This window comes from Natrix helvetica, assembly GCF_964273705.1.
Source record: "Natrix helvetica genome assembly, chromosome: 3".
Lineage (NCBI taxonomy): Eukaryota > Metazoa > Chordata > Lepidosauria > Squamata > Natricidae > Natrix > Natrix helvetica.
Genome location: NC_138549.1, coordinates 19,257,172 through 19,273,200, shown reverse-complemented (window position 1 = coordinate 19,273,200; position 16,029 = coordinate 19,257,172).

Here is a 16,029-nt window from a genome sequence, read left to right as displayed (position 1 = left end):
AGTGTGTGTGAGAGAGAGGGGGGAGGGAGGGAGAAATGGAGGGAGAGGGAGAAAGGGAGGGAGAGAGAGAAAGAGAGGGAGGGAGAAAGAAAGGGAGAGAGAGAGAAAGGGAGAGGGGAGAGAGAAAGGGAGGGAGAGGGAGGGAGGGAGAGAGAACAAATGCACCTGGCAGAAATGTAGGACATTTATGAAAAGAAAAATAAATGATTCCAGATAAGAAGGTTGCTGTCTTCATGGAAAGTCATTGATTTTGGATGACTGGAATCCCTCTTGCTTGTTCTGCTTGTGGATCCTGTAAAATTTCAGTAGAAAGATCTGAGTCATTCATAAGGGAACTGAGGAACCAAAAATCAGATTAAACTTTTGGCTCAGTTTCTTACAAATGAGTTTTGCTTTGCTGAAAATCCAGAGGTGATTAGGGACATCCAGAATGGCTTTTGTTAAATGAACATGAATCTACTGTACAAACTGACCCAGCCTTCTTGCACCATGGACCATGGTAGCTGAGGAACAGGGCAATAATTCATCATTCTAGGTCTGGCATCTCAAAACCATTGGAATGTCAACATTCATGGTAGAGTTTCATGCCGTCAATGTTTCTAGGTAGGGAAGCAGCTCATAATGGAACTGCGGGATATTCTGTGATGGTCTTTAAAGCTGGGAATGGAGTCTACATCCTTAGGATTCTCCTCAGAGTCTTTTCTTGATGATGATGATGATGATGATGATGATGATGATGATGATGCAATGAAAGACAATCACTGTTTATGGAGACTTGTGACTTAGAAAGCCATTAAACAGAGAATTTAAGTAGCTAGATAACATCAAAGGATGGTAAATATTTTTAGCTATAATCTAAAATATACTCTGTGCCTTTATGATAACAGATTTTGTGGACTGCTGTGGGTGGGACAAATAGACCTGTGAAATGTGGACATTACAAACCATGAGAATTCATTGCAAGGCAAGTGATGAGTTTATCTGTATCTCTTCCAACCAGTTAATTTTCCTCGATCTGCATATCATTAATTTTCATATATTTCCCTGTGTACACTTTCACAGGTTTTTTTTCAGATTTCACTAATTAGGAAGTGTTTTCTCTTTTGCCTCTTCTCACGCTCAGCAATTAACCGTAGTTAGCTAAAATACTGACAACAGCAAGCAACAGAATAGTGTAGTTACAATATTTGTACTGCACCTAGCTCTTTCCCATTTATCTATATACAGCATAATCATTTTCAAGCATCATTTGTTACAGAATGTTGAATTTGTCAATTGAATTCTCCATGAAGTGCTACTTTCATGTGCAATTTAGCCATTTGAGTTTACTTTTGGAACTGACCTAAGTTGTGCTATTTTTTTAAGATAACAAGCGTGTCTCTATATTCCATACTCTGTTGGAAAATCACGCTTCAGGTATTCTGATAGTAGTCCTCTTCTTTCTGTATATTTCTCCACCTGTATATTTTATGCAGACAAAGAAGTTTTCTTTTCAGTTTCTCTGGTCTTATTTCCATATAACAACATTTCATTTTGATCCTAAGTGTATGTGTTTAACCATATGAAAATGTAAATTGTTTACTACATTTTCAATAAAGATTCAGTAGACAAATTTATTGAGGTCTGCAATGAATTTGATGACTCCTGGATGCAAACATGGTACTAAACACATGTAGTCCATTTGCTTGATGCTTTTCTTTTCTTTTTTAATACCCAATTTGTCTATTTTATCTGGCCAACACCCTCTTTTCACAGCTTCATGTTGTTCTACCAAACACAGATTGTTTTGTTATCTTTAAAATTCGGAGGGTTTCCCTACCAGTATCTCAGACTATGACATTGTTGGAAGAAAAATCCAGTCTGGTTCCAAGCCAGGAGAAATAATAATGTTGGAAGAAATGTCCTTCTGGGTTCGGCTCCAAGTGGGGAAAAAGACACTGGAGACATGGAGGCTGCTTGGAAAGATGGTTTTAATGGTGGACAGGACCGCATGGCTTGAGTCCTGAACAGAAAAGGTGATCACATGCTTCAATGTTGGTGGAGAAGAAGAGAAGGGAAGAGAAGAGAGTGAAGAAGGGCTTGCAGGGCTTTTTATAATCTGTTCTGCCCCACCTATCTGTTTCCTGTTCCTGTGTAAGAAATGTATTCTGATTGGCTGTCAGACTCACATGGGCCCATGCAAGGGCAACCCTCTAGGCTGAGTTTTGAATCCAGGTTTGATTGATTTCAGATGCCATGTGGTCAGTTGAGTAAAGGCTTATATTATCATGCCTTCATTCCCATCCCCCTGGAGCTGAAGGGGAGAACTCTTTATTATGTAAAGTGGACTAGCTTGGCCTTCTTAATGGCCCATTGATAAAGTGAGGATGGGCAGGAAGCTGCAGGAATTTACTTTGTGTTTAAAATGTATTTCTCCCTTTTTCACATCCAGGAAAATATTATATTCTGCCTTTTCAATATTTCCTAGGATATTTCATTTTTCTGGGAGAGGGCTGGGTGATAACTTCCTACAATAATAAAATAAAACCAATGTAGGCTGGCTACAAGGAAAGAAAGTCTCTGTTTATTTGGTTTCCAGAATCTTCAGTGACAGCAGCAATTTTCTGAGGTAGCTGACAAAAACGGCTGAGTGAGTGGACGAATCTTTATAGGGTCCTGGTGTTTTGTGATTGAGGTGCTCCAGGGGGTTGTACAATGAGTGAGCCTTGTGTCCTTTACTATTTCAATGGTGGTGGGTTAATTCTATTATGTCCTAAAGGTCATGTCCTGTCCTTAGAATTTGGGTGGGGGAATGTCATTTCTTAATGCCATCAGCTCCAACCTGGGGAAGCTGTGACTGAAGGTGTATTGTTTGTTAATAGATTGGCCCAGTCTTCCTGAATGGATACAAAATTTGCATTTCTAAGGGCCAGCTTCTTCAAGTTCCTCTGTTTGAAGCTGTTTTCTTATGGCAGGAAGATTGGGGCTGCTTTCTGCCGTTTTAAAGATTTTTCTCCATTTTGCCTTTGGGGAAATATAATACTCTGCCTCTTTTAATATTCCTCAAAATATTTCATTCTTGGAGGAGAGACTCTCGTGACATGATACATGAATTTCTAATTCATGTTAGAACCAAAAGTAGGAATCTGTAGCCCAGGTTTTCTCTATTATCCTGTCTACAATTTAACATGTAAATTGCTCTGCAAATGTTCATGTAAGTGATTATTTTAGAATAGTATTTATTTTAAATACTGTCAGCCATGCTATTCTGGAAAATAATTAATAATAACATTAGATTTAGAAGCATATGGTATGTATGTATGTGTGTGTGTGTATGTGTTATATTAATATATATATATATATTAATTTCATCATTGGTTTTTACACTAGATAGTTCTAGATCCATGTCAGTTTCAGTGTTTTATGGCCATATAAATTGATTATAATCAGCTAAGCATTTAGGCTATACCCCTAATATATTATAAATAAAGGTTCTCTTGAGGCATATATAATTCCTATTACATAGGTAAAGGTGCTAGTCGTTCCCGACTCTAGGGGGCAGTGCTCATCTCCGTTTCAAAGCCAAAGAGCCAGACTTCTCCGTGGTCATGTGGCTGGCATGACTAAATGCTGAAGGCACACAGAACTCTGTTGCCTTCCCACCAAAGGTAGTCCCTATTTTTCTACTTGCATTTTTACATGCTTTCAAATTGCTAGGTTGACAGAAACTGGGAAAAGTGAAGAGAGCCCACTTCATTATGCGACGCTAGGGATTTGAACTGCCAACCTTTCTGATCGACAAGCTCAGCCAGGTAAAGGTAAAGGAATTCATGCAGATTTCACTCCACTGAAGTGATACCTATTTATCTACTTGCATTTGATATTTTGAACTGCTAGTTAGGCAGGAGCTGATAGCAGGAGGTCACCCCATTGCATACTCTCGGGTCTTGAACCTGGGCTATCAACTTTCCAGGTGACAAACCTAGCATCTTAACCACTGAGCCACCAGGATACCCCAAATTCATGGATACCCATCTACATCTCTGTTTGACAACTATGCATAAAACATTTTCAAGATAACTCTCTCCAGTCCAGTTTATAATTCCTGATGATCAGTCAAGTATTGCTCAGGCCCAATTAGCTTTATTCAATATAAAACAAAAATTGTTAAGTACTTATCGTAATATCCTGGTAGTAAACCCAACAGAACACCAAGGGCCTAACTTCTGAGTAAAGATACATAGGATCACATAGTGCAACCTTGGAGATCGATGCAATGACAAATGTCACAGGCAGGCCAACCTCACACCCTAGGATTACACCATAGGCCAATTAACTAGTGAAGATGAAGAGATTATTCCCAGGTGGCGAATATATACAGTGTGTGTGTGTGTGTGTGTGTGTGTGTGTGTGTGTGTGAATTTTCCTTTAATACAATTTCAGCCAGAAGATGGGAGTTTGAAAAAAAATGATTACAAAAGCTTAATTTAAAGTTTCAATGTATTAATTACACTAGAACAGCATTCTGGTTTTTTTTTTAATTCACAGTAATGGATGCTCAAATTATAATATCAGAAAATAACTGAATCTTCCAGGATCTTGTGAAACAATTGTTGTGCAAAGACAGAGTTGCTTGTATTGACAATAATCCTAAAGTGCATGTATACACATGTAAAATAATGGAGTGTCCTGTAGGTTTAAATATTTTGAAAAGTTGCAACACAGATGCAGTACATAAAAAGAAATGCTTATTTTAAACTAATTAGTGTGAAATGATATGAAGATGGAGCATTTGAAGCTGGTTGTTTGTCAAACAATGGCTAAACTATACTAAACTATTGTGTTGCAAAAAAAAAAAAAGAGCAGATGGGATAATCTTTTCCCTATAAATAGAAATACAAATATTTATTTATTTATTATTGTTGCAAATAACTCAAGGTCGCAGAGATACCCAACATACCTTCCTCCTCTTATTTTCCTCACAACAACAACAACCCTGTGAGGTAGGTTGCGCAGAGAGAGAATGATGCAGAGTTGGCTTTCAAGGCTAAAGCAGGACTAGAACTCTCAGTCTTCCATTCTCTAGCCTGTTGCCTTAACCAGTAGACCAAAGCGGCTCTCATAGGTATATGAGATAAATCATCATCTTCATTTAATGACCCCATAATCCCTTGCGGAGTGGAGCCTGCGCAACGGAATGGAACTAGCAGAATGTTTTAATGGCCGGATGCCTTTTCTGTTGCTGATGTAGAGTTTTGTTCAGCAAATATATTCTCATCGTGCCCAGAGAGAGAAATATCTGCCTCTACCTAGGATCGAAAGCACAGCCTCCTGATTGTGAGGCGAGAGCTCTACCTCTAGGCCACCGCACCACTCCAATAGGTACATGAGAGAAATATACATGCATATTGCCTACAGCATGTAAGAAACAATTGCTCCTTTTATCTTAGGAAAAATAATTGCTCTATATCAAATTTTGTAGGCATAGAATATACTTTCTTAGCCAGAGTGCCTGTGGTTTTAATTGCATTCTTGATGGTTTTTTTTTTATTCTCCCAAATAAATCCTTGGAGATTTATCATCTATATCAGGGGTGTCCAAACTTGAGAACTTTAAGACTTGTGGACTTCAACTCCCAGAATTCCCCAGCCAGCATGGCTGGCTGGGGAATTCTGGGAGTTGAAGTCCACAAGTCTTAAAGTTCCCAAGTTTGGACACCCCTGATCTACATGATAAGTCTTTTTATATTTTTGAGAACAGCCTGTGCCAATTTGGTGGTGTTGTTCTTTTAAGACCAAAGCCATACATAAGAAATCATAATGGCATCACTATGTCATCAGTTTAATAACACAATTACACAGCGTAGTCATTTGCATGACGGTATCTTGGCTCATGTGATCCACTTATTTGTTTCTTGCAGGTCAAATTTTTCGGGCGCTGAACCTGTAGTAATGGCGTCCGGAACCCATCCCTGTATCACTTCCATGATATTGATAGCATCAGACTGTTGATGCAACACAGGATTTGATGGCTTTTTTGGCAGCTGCAGCACATTGACTAATACTTAAGCAGTGACCAGTGACCAGGGACACCTAGATGCTTCTCATAGACACTACTGATGTCTAGCACAGTCAAGCACCTGCTACGTAACCCCAGTCTTAGCAATTATTGGTAAGAAAGAGAAAGTGTAAATAGTGAACACTGCACTACTTGGAGACGGCATTTGTTTAATATGCATCATTGTAGTTTCTTTTTGTGGTGAGAGAATAAAGCGTTGATTTTCCAACCAGCCACTGCCTTGGTCACCAATTGATACCCCTTAGTCAAATTGTGGAGGGCATTAAGAATAAGAAGGCGATCTTATGAGATAAGATATAAAGGGATGTATGGCTAATGGGGGGATCACCTGCTCAGCAAACTATATTTGTAGCCCCTTTCTTGTAACAGCATCTGAACTTGTATCAATGTCCCAACTCCATTAAGAAGCACAACAGATGTCAAGTTTCATTTTGCTGGTGTTCTTATATGGGGAAGTGGGCAATGGGTTGAAACAGGAGAATGATGGAAGCTACTACTTCTGTGCACCAAAGCTCTATATTTTAGATGTAGGTCCTATGCCTGTATTGCTGCATAGGCCCATTCTTAGAGTCCTTCCAATGTATGCAGACTGATAGATGTATAGCAGGGGTGTCAAACTGGATTTCTTCAAGGGCCGGATCAGCATTGTAGTTCTTCTCCATGGGCTGGGGCAGAGGCAGCAGGGAGCGGGAAGGGGGAAGGGGGAAGGGGGAAGGGGAGATGGGGCGAGTGTCTCCTGCAGCACTCTGCTGGCCAAAACAGGGCAAAGGGGGCCCAAGCATGGCCCCCTCTGCCCTGTTTTCAGCCTGAGGCTCACGCATCATGGCCCATTTTCGGCCAGCAGACTGCTGGGAAGGGGGGGACGGACATGTGGCCCTTTTTAGCTGGCAGAGGCACTGTGGGCTGCTCCTTTGATATTTCCAGGCTAGCCCCACAGGCTGGATTTAGGCCTGAGTTTGAGACCCCTGATGTATAGAGTTTAGTGATTGGGACAGGCTATACAAACTCTATTCTACTACATTTTGAGTGACTGCATAGATAAAGCACATGGAAATGGCTTTGAGGACTGATTGAATAGAAAGCTCACTTTAAAAAAAGAAAATAAATATTTTAATTAACACATACTCACAAGAGAAGCTGATATCCTGGGAGCCTCAGCCTCAGTTGGCAGATTTATTTACAAGGATGCTTCTGGGCTCTAAATGACATAAAGTCTTTCTTAGGGGAAAAAATACTGGCAGATTAGAGCCTTTAGGCTTTGGTTGAAACTGTCCTAAGAGACTAGAATGCTAAAATACAAGCTTGGCAAGGAAGAACCATGAATCAAAGTGAACACTAATGATAATCAACCTCCTGGAGGAAGAAGAAGACACTTAAATATATGGAAATAGATGCTGTTCACACTTTATCAAACTTAGATTGATATAAGTAGTCTGTCCAGGAATTGACCAGGCTACTGCCTATTAGATAGGATTGTCACTGATGACATGTTCTAGAGCAAGGGTGTTAAACTGGCGGCCCGTGGGCCACACCACCTCAGGCCACACCCACCTCAGGCCATACCCACCCCAGTTCCGCAAAGGGGAAAAATGTTGTGAAATGTCACATGATGGCAACATGATGCCGCGAGTTTGACACCCCTGTTCTAGAGAGTTTTAGCCATCTTTGTAGTGATGTCATGGTAATGAAGACAAGCTTCATACCTCCTAAACCAGGGATGTCAAACTCAATTTCATTGAGGGCCACATCGGGGTTGTGTTTCACCTTGGGAAGCCAGGGTGGGTGTGGCCAGCTTGATGTCACTCATGTCGGGGGTGCCTGTGGTGGTCCAAGCACTCTGCCAGTGAAAAGGGCCCCCCAAGCTCTGCTTTTGGCTGTGACAGCCTCCGGCAACCCTCTGCCAGTCAAAATGGAGGTCAGGAGAGCTACCCAAGCTCCACTTTCACTGGTAGAGGCACTGTGGGCCTGTCCTTCGGTGTTTCCAGGGTGGCCCTGCAAGCCAGATCTAAGCACCCAGGCCAGATCCGGCCCCTGGGTCTTGCATTTAACACCCCTATTCTAAACAAAAGCTTGGTGACAGAAGAATATTAGAGGGGAAGTCATTATGGTTCTTTATTTGTACATAGTATGCATGCATTATATATACAGTACAAATAAACAGTTGTTTCAGATCTAAATTTAAATTACCACCATGTTTTCAATTTTCACTCACGTACCAGAATTTCAGGAAAGTAGAACATGAAATACATGTTTCACAAATGATACTGTTGGAAGTTATCACCCAGTCCTCTCCCAGAAAAATGAAATATCCTAGGAAATATTGATAAGGCAGAATATTATATTTTCCTGGATGTGAAAAAGGGAGAAACACATTTTAAACACAAAGTAAATTCCTGCAGCTTCCTGCCCATCCCCACTTTGTCAATGGGCCATTAAGAAGGCCAAGCTACTCCACTTTACATAATAAAGAGTTCTCCTCTTCAACTCCAGAGTGATGGGATTAAGGCAGGATAATAAGCCTTTACTCAACTGACCACATGGCATCTAAACTCAATCAAACCTGGATTCAAACTCAGCCTAGAGGGTTGCCTTTGCATGGGCCCATGGGAGTCTGGCAACCAATCAGAATACATTTCTTACACAGGAACAGGAAACAGATAGGTGGGGCAGAACAGATTATAAAAAGCCCTGCAAGGCTCTTCCCTTTTTTCCCTTCTCTTCCCTTCTCTTCTTCTCCACCAAAAACATGTGATCACCTTTTCTGTTCAGGACTCAAGCCATGTGGTCCTGTCCACCATTAAAACCATCTTTCCAAGCAGCCTCCATGTCTCCAGTGTCTTTTTCCCCACTTGGAGCCGAACCCAGAAGGACATTTCTTCCAACAATACCACTGAAATTGTAAAGAATTACTTCAGTTTTTAATGTTATGATGGCTTTACATGGGAAGATTTGTTTCTCTATCATTAATCTTAGAGTTGAAATTGAGGCAGAGGAGAGATGTTTCCAGTCAGATGTTCAACAGACATAGCTTGTCCATCATTTTTGGTATTGACTCTGATGTATCTTTTCCAGAATGGAACTTGATGTACATTAATGTCCATTCAGAATGTCAAAGAAGTGAAGCAGTATCATTTAGCAGTTTTGTATGAAACCTTTCAACATCTATTATTTAAATTTATGAGACTGCAGTATCTTCCTTGCTACCATATGAATTACGGAAAGGTCAGACATTTTCATATTAAAATTCATCAATTTGTACTATGGATTGTGATTTTTTTTTTTGAGTGGGCAAGTGCATAACTACAAAGGCAAATTTCTCCACACATACTAGCACCAGTCATGGTACATGGAAAAGTACAGATATTGTAAGTTTATAATATAGTAATAGACTAAACACCTGGCACATTGAATCATCAGAGGCCAATTTTCCATTCCTTGAATAATACTTCACTTTTCTCTTGTTCACTTATATGTGACTACTTTAGTAGAGAAGAAATAAAAATCATCAATGCATTCACTTTCTTTGAGTGTTTGTGTGTGTGTGTGTGTGTGTGTGAGAGAGAGAGAGAGAGCTCAGGTCACAGGGAATTTTGAAATAATATATTTTCTGTTTGGGCATAACTTGTAGATTATCATGATCACAAAATATTGTACCAAATCTGCAACTGAATTCTATCATTGAATAGGAATAGGAAAAGGAAAAGGAAAAGGAAAAGGAAAAGGAAAAGGAAAAGGAAAAGGAAAAGGAAAAGGAAAAGGAAAAGGAAAAGGAAAAGGAAAAGGAAAAGGAAAAGGAAAAGGAAAAGGAAAAGGAAAAGAATAGAATAGAATAAGCTTGAAAGGAGCTTGGAGTCTTCTAGTCCAGCCTCCTGCTCAAGCAGGAGAACCTATACTATTTCAGGTAAGTGACTCTCTAGACCAGTGTTTCTCAAACTTGGCGACTTTAAGTCCTGTGGACTTCAACTCCCAGAATCCCCCAGCCAGCATAGCTGGCTGGGGAATTCTGGGAGTTGAAGTCCACAGAACTTAAAGTCGCCAAGTTTGAGAAACACTGCTCTAGACTCTTCTTGTTTGAAGTTAATCAGGTTCCAGAAGTACTAAGTGTACATATTGAAGTAGAGTTCTGATAATCACAATTGTATTCAGATTGTCCCAAACATATATTAATTTATGGGTGATACATTTTGCTGATGCTTGGGATACTATGAAAATATATCATGAGAAATGTGAATAAGGTCAACTATGTTGTGCTATGAGTTCTTTGTTTCTTTAATCATGTTTACATTGTTGCTGTTACTAATATCATTATTGTCACCATTAAGAAAGACATCTCAGTACTACCTTTGTGTTTTTGTTGATTGTTCTTTCTTTTATTCTAAAAAAAGTTAATTGAATAAAAATAAAAAAGTTACTTTTTTTCCTGAAAAAACAAGGTGGGGGACTAGGCAGCATTTCAAATAAATCTCAGACAAACTGCACCAAATTTAGCCTCCTGTTGCTTTATACTTCAACCTTGTGAAGTATACACTTTTTGTGAAAGTTAAATAAAGACAATTGATCTTATAAATAATAGAATTATCAGAAAATAAAAAGAATATTCTCTCTCTCTCTCTCTCTCTCTCTCTCTCTCACACACACACACACACACACACACACACACACACACACACTGTCTATACCACTATAATGGAAAAAGAAAAGAAAGGAGAATTGAAAAACCATGAGAATAATCCCACTGCAAAAAGAAATGAGAATTTCCCCGGTTAAACAATTGGTTGTCCTTTATCATAAAGCTAGAATTATATAATAAAATCATTAGGTATTCCGTAATTGTAGTTTTGAGCAAAAGGGTAAGCAGCTGTTCCCTATTTATCCACATTCATAGTTCTATATAAAGATGTCATATTTTTTCCTAAGCCATCTGTTTTCTAATTTTTGTACTCTAGTTATTTTGTTAGCTTTCTCATTTGGGTAATTAATACACACACCATGCATGCACACCCAAAGAACACAAATACAATGGCTAGTAGTGTCAGATTCAAGTGTAGATGCTATGGCTATTTTGGGAAGAATGAGAAATTCTGCATTATGTTACATCTTTTTCTCAACATTATTAGTCTTTTAATTGTAGGTCTACTCTCAATTTATGTTTTCTAATGCATCATGATTACTATATGTTATTACTAGGTGCTAAAAATTAATTTAGTCATTGCATATGGACAAAATCAGCCTTTGAAATCATAATAATACCAATTGTATTCTGTAACAACTGTGACTTAACTGACACAAATCTACTGCATATGGTTCTACTCAGAAGTACAGTACATTTTAGAGAATCTCCTCCCTCTGTTTGTCAACAAAATTAGAATGCAAATGTTATTCTTAGGAAGCACTTTTTTATCTTGCAAACGCACATGTATTAATATTTACATATTTGATGGCCATTGGAAATATCAATGATGGCATTCTAGGACAGGTAAATACCAACTTATTTAGAGCTATTTGAGTATTATTTTCTTCTTCTTCTTTTGGTAATTTACATTTTGATCTGTAATGTAAATTGAATTGTTTTTTAACGTTCTGTTCTTTTTTTAAAAAAAAATCATATTTGATTATTACTGTGGACAGTTATCACCCAGCACTCTCCCAGAAAAATGAAATATCCTAGGAAATATTGAAAAGGTAGAATATTACATTTCCCTGGGTGTGAAAAGGAAGAAACTTGTTTTAAAGAAAGAATAGCTCCCAGTAGCTTCCTGCCCCCCCCCCAACTTTGTCAATGGGTCATTAAGAAGGCCAAGCCAGTCCCTTTACATAATAAAGAGTTCTCCCCTTCAGCTCCAGGGGAATGGGATTAAGGCATGATAATATTGGCCCTTTACCCAATTCGCCACATGACATCTGAGAACTCAACCAAACCTGGATTCAAAACATAGCCTAGAGAGTTGCCCCTGCATGGCCCCATGGGAGTCTGACAACCAATCAGAAGACAAGCTCAAGATCAAAGGCTAGAGAGGGCATAAAACCAGGGACTCAACATCTCAGTCCTTCCTTCTCTTCTTCTCCCCAACATTGAAGCATGTGATCACTTTTTCTGTTCAGGACTCAAGCCATGTGGTCTTGTCCACCATTAAAACCATCTTTCCAAGCAGCCTCCATGTCTCCAGTGTCTTTTTCCCCACTTGGAGCCGAACCCAGAAGGACATTTCTTCCAACATTACCATACCATTTTACTCACTTGTGAATTTGTTATTGGTTTTGTGTGTGTGTGTGTGTATGTGTTTCATTCTTGTTACTTAGCCTAAGCAATTTTTTTTTATTTTTAAAAAAGGATGCATTAAAAAAAAAAGAATAACCAAAATTTCTCTGACTTGAGATTTGCTCATTTCAGAGAGTCTACCTAGTAGTAGTTAGTAGTATTAGTACAGTGGTGGGTTCCGGATCCCGTTGCAACCAATACGGTTGCAACGGGGCCCGGCGTCCTCCGCATGAATGCATGCGGTGTGCACGCACATGCGTGCAATTCACATGCACACACGTGCGCCCCGCTCATGCATTGTACATTCTAGCAATGCCTCCGCAAGCCTGTGCGACACTCCAGCTGCTTGGCGGAGCATTGCACAGGTGCAATACACGCCATGTGTGTGCATGGAAGTGCCGAAGGCTTTAAAGGACAGGTAAGGAGCTCGGGTGGATGCTAGAGCACCGTACCAGAACGGTACCCGGTGCTCCGGGCAGGTTCCGGTACGCCCGTATCAGGGCGTACCACCTGCAACCCACCACTGTATTAGTAGTCGTAATACTTTTAACTGTTCTTAGGTCTTTGGTTGAACCTTGAACTGTTAAATTTCTACCTGTCCCAGGCTGTGAATTGAAGATTAATGATAATGATGATGATAGTTTTTATGATGATGATGATATCTGTGCAATGAAAGCTTCTATGAATGGGGTTTTGATAACATGATTTTGGGTGCCACCTTGGCTTTTTTGGCAACTCTGTACGGATAACTCTTTAAGGACATTTTGTGTGCTAAAAAAAGCAGGGGGAGAAATATCTGGAGGGTTTCATTTCTGCAACTCTTTTGCAAAAGTATTAGAAACCACAGTTAAAGCCAATGTACAATAATTTTTCTCTCTCTCAATCCCTCCCTCTTTCTTTTTTGATTTTTATCCTCTTTTTCCCCATATATCATTTAAAGCAATATTCCTTCTTCCTCCTATTTTCCTCTTAATTATGAGTTAGGCTAAGAGACAGTGACTGTCTAAAAGTTACCCAATTTTTCATTTATACAGTGGGACTAAAAATCACAGTCTCCTGGTTTCCGGGCCATCATCTTAAACCTTACACAAACCAGCTCTTATCATTATTATTTACGATGAAATATCATGCCAAAAGTATTGCAATACATGTAGGCATTTGGATTTATTCTCTTATGTTATATTATGTTATGTCACAAGCTCTAATTGAGCTTTTTTTCTCTAGATTGCCAGATTTAAATTTATGTGAATTAATATACTGACACAAAGATTACTCAGTGAGGAGAATCACAAAGAACCACATCCAATGAGCATAAAATTTAATTGGAAAGCTAAATGTCTTGTGATCCATATTATTCAGTCATGACATAATAGCAAACGCTCTTGTCCATATCTTTATAACCTCAGTATAGCCAAATACATGCATGTATCATGCTTAAGTAATTCAGAACGTTGTACTTTTTCCACTTTCAGTGAACATTTTCTCACCAAAAAATCAATGCAGTACTGAGTAATGCACCCTCAAGGCCAATAAAATGTCTCCACAGGAAACAAATCAAGGAAAATAATTTTCAAAAAGTTCATACTTGGAAATAGAAAATACCACGAGCTTCAAAGCTGCATTAAATCTGGAGGACTTTCCAGGAAATAATTCCATTTGGTATTGTAAGGTCAAATTATATTTAGCTAAACATTCAATGTCATTCTTTTCTTATCAACCAAAGCTTTTCTAGATGGTTTGGACATAAATAAGAGGCCATTTCAAAGGTACATTTTGACTTAATTCCTGAGGAAGTAATTCAAATCTAATGTAATACCAATGTTCATTTCTTTCTATAGACTAATAGAAATAGCTAGCTTCTTTTGTCCGAATGAACAAGAAGTATTTATTGGCTTTATATTTATATCCATATTGGAACAGAGAAGGGCAGCATAGGAAAAAAAAATACATATTTCTCTATCTGCAGTGAGTTAATTGATTTTTGCAAAGTGTAATGCAGGAATAGGGAAGAAATATATTCCATCTGCATTTTTAGGCAAAAGTATCTGTTTGCCCCTTTCAAAATGATCAGTAAATCAGAATATTTATGTATGGCAAAATCTGCACTTCCAAAATTTGTTAGATAGATAGATAGATGATAGATAGATAGATAGATAGATAGATAGATAGATAGATAGATAGATAGATAGATAGATGATAGATAGATAGATAGATAGATAGATAGATGATAGATAGATGATAGATAGATAGATAGATAGATAGATAGATAGATAGATGATAGATAGATAGATAGACAGACAGACAGACAGACAGACAGACAAAGTATGCACAAGTATGTATGCTAAGGGATTGAAAATAGAAACTTTATATCTATATATCACTCTCATCAATCTCTCACTAAACCTTTCAAAATTAATCTACCCTGAGATATGGATATCATGCATTTCTCTGTAGTCATATGCATGATCAACTCATTATATTGCATACCTTATAATATGTAGCTCTTGAAATCTTACATGGCCCATTTAATTGGGACATTGTTGGAGCCCTGTATTTCGGATCATATCCAGGAGCAAAGGAAGTGCATCAGTAAGGGGGAATAAACAAAATAAGGACTCAATAAGAAACAACTTTTTCCATTTTTGTTCTGGTAACTGACTTGGACAGAAAAACGTCAGTTGGCAAAGCTAATAATGTTAACGTACATCAAATCTGAGCTCCAGCCTATATGAATGCATCATGAGATGCAAAGCAAAAGGATTGAAATGAGGTCTGAGAATAGTTGCATAACTTTTCATTATTTCTAAGCAATTATTAATTGTGCTATGGAGGCTGGTAAAGAGCAAATATCAAGAGTTCACCATTGAACTTCATGAAAATGCACACATATATAATAACTAAACTCACTTTTATTAATATCAGGCTTTATATTTCTAAATAAAGATTGACATATTTTTTCCTAAGATATTTGGCTTTCAAATTTCACTTCAGATGAAGCTAAGCATTACACACACACACACACACACACACACACACACACACACACAAAATCCCGTAGCATTTTCTGGGAAAATAATCAGGCCTGAGTGGACAATAGGGTTAAGTTTCTTTTGCCTGTTGGCTTAATTGATACATGTAAATGGCAAAAAGCAACACCATAAAATGTAGTTGTAATCTTTTAGGTAACAAAAAGAAGACAGGTAATAGAAAAATAGACAGAAAATTGAAGTTTACAAAACATATACCGTATTTTTGGAGTATAAGACGCTCCGAAGTATAGGATGCACCTAGCTTTTGGGGAGGAAAGCTAGAAAACAAAATCTGCCTCTGCCTCCAGCAATTTGCCTCCTTGCAGCAAACAGTAAGCAGCCTGTTTCAGTTTCAGTTTCAGCACAGCTTGATTAGCACAAGAAAAAAAAATCTGCCTCTGCCTCCCAGCAATTTGCCTCTTTGCAGCAAACAGCCAGTTTCATTTTCAGCACAGCCTAATTAGCACAAGCAGCTAATTGTTGGGCCTCCTGATGATCAGCTGTTTCAGGCTGTAGGGATTGCCGTAGTCTATTGCTGCCTCTGCGGGCCCCATTTTTGGCCACCACATGCCCCATTTTCCACCTGTTCCAAGGGATAGAATGGGCAGAAAATGGGGTGCGCAGAGCCCAAAAATGGGATGTGGAAGCCAAAAATGGGGCGGGCATTGGTGGCAATAGGCAATG